The following is a 6740-nucleotide window of genomic DNA, read 5'->3' on the forward strand; positions in this document are numbered from 1 at the left end:
TCTGGCTTGAATGTTATCTCTTTTGTCATAATATTGACGAGTTATTTTCTGCCTTAGTGTTCGAGTGATACTAATATTGTCAAGATTCCACTATCTATTGTACACACACACCTCCAGCATTTTGTATCATCTCAATAACAAAGTTTTTTTTCAGAAATAAATTAGTAGAAGAGGTAAATGATCTTCTCGTATTTTCCTCAAACTATGAGCTCTGCCACTGCCTCACTCATTTCAATTGCCACTTGAGATTGAATTATTATATGATGGCATATTGTCACATCCCGCCAAAGTCAAGCCAAATTTTACCTTAAGCATTCTAGACGGATCCGGAATATGGCGGAACTCCTTGGAAGGTCATAGAAGATGGTGGATGTCTCAAGAAGCCTTGAGACATTTCCGGATTTCTCTAGAACCTTGGAGAGGCTAGTGGAACTAGACCACTCTAGAGTTCTCTAGAACACCCAAGGATTCTCTTAGAAGCATGTAGAGTTGTATAGACTTATGTAGAGTTCTCTAGAATTCTCTACAATGTACTTAGTCCTAGAAATATCTAGAACTTGTAAAGTAGGATGAGGAGGCCTATAAATAGCAAGACACCCCTCTCATTTGAGGCATCAAGCAATCTAGCAAGCAAGCTATCAAGTAAACTTGTAAGTTCTCTTGTTCAATATAAGTTCTCTTTCGAAATATTCTCTTGCCTTTCAATTGTTCTAGCAGGGCGTTTGCGAGTAAGGCTGACTTAGCATAAGGGAATTGCTAAGGCCGCACGAGTTACATAGCGAAAGAAGTAAGCTCGTGACAGTTGGTATCAGAGCCGAAGTTCGATCAAGAGGCTAGCTCGACACAATGGCAAAGAATTGCAATCCTGTTGGTAGTGGTTCCGACGACACGCAAGAGAAGGGTCATGAAGAACTTGTCAACCCGACGGTTCCAAAGAAGGAACGAGTGAAGGACATGTTAGCTGCAATCGACTCACGCCTAGCTCAAGTGGAAGAGAGCGTGAGTGGCATGGGAGCCCAGGTGGAAGACTTGGAAGCGGAGGACGCCGCAATCCACACTGCGATCAAGGGCATGATGCTCAAGCTAGAGGAGTCCTTGCGGGGCGAGATAGACAAGGTTCGCGAGGAGTTCATGGGGGAACTCGCCCGGATGCGTGAAGTTCAAGAAAGGGAGCACAATAGCATGCTTGCACGCATGGAGGAGATGCAGGCAGATTCTGCACGCATGGAGGCAATGCAAGCAGATCTTGCCCTTTGCAAGCGCGCACTAGCCGCGGGGGCTAGTACCAGCAACAACGTGGAAGCCAAGCGGATCGAGGTGCCAAAGCCAAAGAGTTTCGGAGGCATGCGCAACGCTCGAGAAGTAGACAACTTCTTATGGGGGCTAGACCAATACTTTGGGGCCGTAGGCATCATGGAGGAGGATGCCAAGATAAAGACCGCGACTCTTTATCTCACCGACACCGCCATGTTGTGGTGGAGGAGAAGGCGAGGAGATGTCGAAAGAGGTATGTGCACCATCTCTACCTTTGATGACTTTGTTAAAGAACTCAAGAAGCAATTTTATCCCGAGAATGCCGAGGATGAGGCAAGAGCTCGCTTGCGAAGGCTCAAGCACACCGGGCCTATTAGTGATTACATTAGAGAATTCACTAACTTGGTGCTTGAGATTCCCGACCTATCCGACAAGGATGCTCTCTTCAATTTCATGGATGGTCTCCAATCATGGGCCAAGACGGAGCTTAGGCGATGTGGAGTGCAAGACCTTGCTACCGCCATAGCTGTGGCCGAGGGTTTAGTTGATTTCTCAAGTCCAAGAGAGTCCACCAAGCCAAAGGAGAAGAAGAGCAACTATGCCAAAGGTGGGGGAGACAAAATCCAACGCAAGGAGGAGCCCCGCCGTGAGAGCTACTCGGCAAGGTTCAAGGATAAAGGCAAGTCAAGGGACATGCGGAGCTCGGACAAGCCAAACGACAACAAGTGCTTCCTATGCGATGGTCCGCATTGGGCTAGGCATTGCCCACAAAGGAGAGCACTAAGCGCGCTCTTAGGAAGTCATCAAGGCGAGAGTGAAGCCGAGGGTGGCAATGGAGGTGCACACTTGGGGTCTTTGCAGGTGCTTAATGCGATCCGCTCTACACCCAAGGTCCAAGCCAAAGGTTTACTCTTCACGGACATCACCATAGGTGGGAAGCCAACAACGGCAATGCTCGACACGGGGGCCACCCACAACTTCATTTCCATTGAGGAGGCATGCAAGCTTGGACTCAAGGCAACAAATGGAGGAGGTTCCATTAAGGCGGTAAACTCACCTGCCCGCCCAATACAAGGAGTAGCTCGAGGAGTCAAGACAAGCGTGGGAGCTTGGAGTGGGAACCTAGACTTCTCGATAGTACCGATGGATCACTACAAGGTAGTCTTGGGGTTGGAGTTCCATGATCAAGTCAAGGCATTCCCGGTGCCATTCACCAATAGCTTATGCATTATGGATGGCGAGAGGTCGTGTATGGTGCCAACAAACCGAGGAGCAAAGCAAGACATCAAGGTCTTGTTGGCATTGCAATTCAAGAAAGGCATCAAGAGGGAAGAGGAAAGCTACTTGGCCATCCTTAGTGAGTTCGATGACGAGGAGCCAAGGCCACAAGATGACATGCCCAAGGAGGTAGCAGCAGTTCTTGAAGAGTTCAAGGATGTATCACCCACGGAGCTGCCCAAGAGATTACCCCCAAGGAGAGAGATCGATCATGAAATCGAGTTGGAACCAGGGACCAAGCCACCCGCCATGGGTGCATACCGCATGGCGCCGCCAGAGTTAGCGGAACTAAGGAGGCAATTGAAGGAGCTTTTGGACGCGGGGTTCATTAGACCTTCGAAAGCTCCATTCGGTGCCCCGGTCTTATTCCAAAAGAAGAAGGACGGATCTCTACGCATGTGCATCGACTATAGGGCACTCAACAAGATCACGGTAAAGAACAAGTACCCTATTCCTCTCATTGCCGATCTCTTTGATCAATTGGGCCATGCACGATATTTTTCCAAGTTAGACCTTCGCTCGGGGTACTACCAAGTGCGCATTGCGGAAGGAGATGAGCCGAAGACCGCATGCATCACAAGGTATGGTTCTTATGAATTCTTGGTCATGCCATTTGGTCTAACTAATGCACCGGCAACCTTTTGCACCTTGATGAACAAGTTATTCCACCCCTACTTGGATCGGTTTGTGGTCGTCTACTTGGACGACATAGTGGTGTATAGCAAGACCATGCGGGAGCATGTGGAGCATTTGCGGGAAGTGCTTAAGGTTTTGAGGGAAAACCAATTATACATCAAGATGGAGAAATGCTCATTCGCTAAGTCGGAGGTGTCGTTCTTGGGGCACAAGATTAAGGACAGCAAGCTTATGATGGAAGAGTGCAAGGTGCATTCCATCCAAGAATGGGAACCACCCACCAAGGTACATGACTTAAGATCTTTTCTTGGGCTAGTTAACTATTATCGCCGTTTTATCAAGGGATACTCGGCGAGGGCTTCACCATTAACCGACCTTCTCAAGAAGAACAAGGCATGGGAATGGACAACAAAGTGTCAGGAAGCCTTTGAAGACTTGAAGAAGGCGATATGCGAGGAGCCCGTACTTAGCCTACCGGACCATGCCAAGCCATACGAGGTGCACACCGATGCTTCCGACTTTGCTATAGGCGGAGTACTCATGCAAGAAGGGCATCCAATTGCTTATGAGAGTCGGAAGCTTAATGACACGGAGCGGCGCTACACCGTGCAAGAGAAGGAGATGACTGCCATCATCCATTGCCTTCGAGTGTGGCGACATTACTTGCTTGGGACAAAGTTCGTGATCATGACCGACAACGTAGCAACAAGCTACTTCCAAACTCAAAAGAAGCTAAGTCCAAAGCAAGCAAGGTGGCAAGACTTCTTGGCGGAATTTGACTACACCATGGAGTACAAGCCCGGGAAGGCGAACGTGGTCGCGGATGCACTAAGCCGCAAGGCGGAATTTGCAAGCATTTCGCAAGTCACTAGCCCATTGCTAGGCAAGATCAAGGAGGGACTAAGGGTAGACCCTCAAGCACAAAGCCTCATCACCTTAGTAAAGGAAGGAAAAACCCGGAGGTTTTGGCTAGACGACGACCTTCTTTACACAAGAGGCCGCCGCATCTACGTACCGAAGTGGGGAAATTTGCGAAGGGAGCTCACAAAGGAATGCCATGATTCCAAATGGGCCGGCCACCCAGGTATGAAACGCACACTTGTCTTGTTAAAGTCCATGTATTATTGGCCTAGAATGCGAGACGGGGTCGAAGAGTATGTGAGGACATGTCTAGTTTGCCAACAAGACAAAGTAGTCCAGCAGCAGCCGGGGGGCTTGCTTGACCCCTTACCCATACCGGAGAGACCATGGGAGAGTGTCTCTATGGACTTCATCACTTGCCTGCCGAAGTCCGAAGGGTTTGGAAGCATCATTGTGGTGGTGGACAGATTTAGCAAGTATGCAACTTTCATTGCCGCATCTGCCGACTGCACAGCGGAGGAGACAGCAAGGCTATTCCTACGCAATGTAGTCAAGCTTTGGGGAGTTCCAAAGAACATTGTCAGCGACAGAGACCCGCGCTTCACGGGGAGATTTTGGACGGAGCTGTTCAAAATGTTGGGGTCAGACTTGAATTTTTCAACAAGCTTCCATCCACAAAGCGACGGTCAAACGGAGCGCGTCAATGCTCTCTTGGAGCTATACTTACGGCACTACGTGAGTGCCAATCAAAAGGATTGGGCCAAGCTTTTAGATGTGGCGCAGTTTTCCTACAACTTGCAGCAAAGTGAGGCCACCAACAAGAGTCCTTTTGAGATCGTTTTGGGATAGCAGCCTACTACCCCTCTATCCCTTGCCACTCACTATGAAGGGAAGAGCCCAGCCGCATTCAAGTTCGCCAAGACATGACATGAGCAAGCGGAGTTAGCTCGAGCGGCGTTGCACAAGGCTGCCAAGAGGATGAATAAGTGGGCGGACAAGAAGAGGAGGCATGTCGAGTTCAAGGAAGGCGACCTTGTACTTGTGAAACTCTTGCCGCAGCAGTTCAAGGCCTTTAGGAAGGTGCACAAAGGCTTGATCCGCAGGTACGAAGGGCCATTTGAAGTTATCAAGCGCATCGGCAAAGTTTCATACAAGCTCAACCTCCCGCCCAAGTTAAAGATACATCCGGTCTTCCACGTGAGTATGTTGAAGCCATACAATGAGGACGAGGAAGACCCGTCAAGGGGAATATCGCATCGGGCACCAACGGCGGTAATCACCAACTTCGACAAGGAAGTCGATGAAGTACTCGCAGATCGGGTCATTCGACGTCGAGGCGTACCAAGTTACAAAGAGTACCTCATCAAGTGGAGAGGTCTGCCCGATACGGAAGCAAGCTGGGAGTCCGAGGATACGCTTTGGCAGTTCAAGGACATGATCCAGCGATACAATGAGGCGCGATGAGGGCATCGCGAGATTTGGTGGGGGAGAATGTCACATCCCGCCAAAGTCAAGCCAAATTTTACCTTGAGCATTCTAGATGGATCCGGAATATGGCGGAACTCCTTGGAAGGTCATAGAAGATGGTGGATGTCTCAAGAAGCCTTGAGACATTTCCGGATTTCTCTAGAACCTTGGAGAGGCTAGTGGAACTAGACCACTCTAGAGTTCTCTAGAACACTCAAGGATTCTCTTAGAAGCATGTAGAGTTGTATAGACTTATGTAGAGTTCTCTAGAATTCTCTACAATGTACTTAGTCCTAGAAATATCTAGAACTTGTAAAGTAGGATGAGGAGGCCTATAAATAGCAAGGCACCCCTCTCATTTGAGGCATCAAGCAATCTAGCAAGCAAGCTATCAAGTAAACTTGTAAGTTCTCTTGTTCAATATAAGTTCTCTTTCGAAATATTCTCTTGCCTTTCAATTGTTCTAGCAGGGCGTTTGCACCAAACAGTCTAAACTAAACAATGGTTATTAGTTGCCTTTATAAAGATTAGATATGTTGGGATAATATCTCTCTACAAGCTTTGTATTAGTGTAGGGATGGTACATGTTGCTGATGGATGTTTGCTTTGGAAACAAATTTTGTCGCCCACCCCTACCGTGCCCACTCCATGCCCACCTCACAAATAAATTACAAGTGTCTTTTTAAATAACCATAATTATAAATTTGTTGAGAAAAAGGGGCATGATATGGGGGAGGGCGACAAATTTGCTTCCGTTTGGTTTCACTTCTTTTTTTATTCTACAATAGGAATTACATAAGTTAACATGTGTCTTTCTAACTGTGTTGGCATCTAGGCCATTCACTCATAGATGTCAACTGTAAGTGGCAGAATGCCGAAATCTGACTATGAGCACACATGTATTTTTTTTAATTACTAGGAAATCCATTTTCGTCCAATGGATGAGCTACTTATACTTGTGAACAACCATCTGATGGATGAGCTACTTATCAATGCCTTAGTTATCTGAAGTGTTCAGCTTCTCCATAACTTTTTATAAAAGTCAGTATCATGAGGCATATCCCTCTTATTTGGAGCTTTTGTTATTCTAGCAATTTGATCAGAAGGTTGAAATATTTATTTGGAGTGATGCTTGAATGAATTTAAACTCAAAATGTGCATTGGGGGTACTTACAGTGATGCTTTGAAGTTATTGCATAATGTTGGAACTGCGGTGTCTTACCTGTCATTATTTTTCTCAGTGG

Source organism: Argentina anserina, chromosome 6, assembly GCF_933775445.1.
Source record: "Argentina anserina chromosome 6, drPotAnse1.1, whole genome shotgun sequence".
NCBI lineage: Eukaryota > Viridiplantae > Streptophyta > Magnoliopsida > Rosales > Rosaceae > Argentina > Argentina anserina.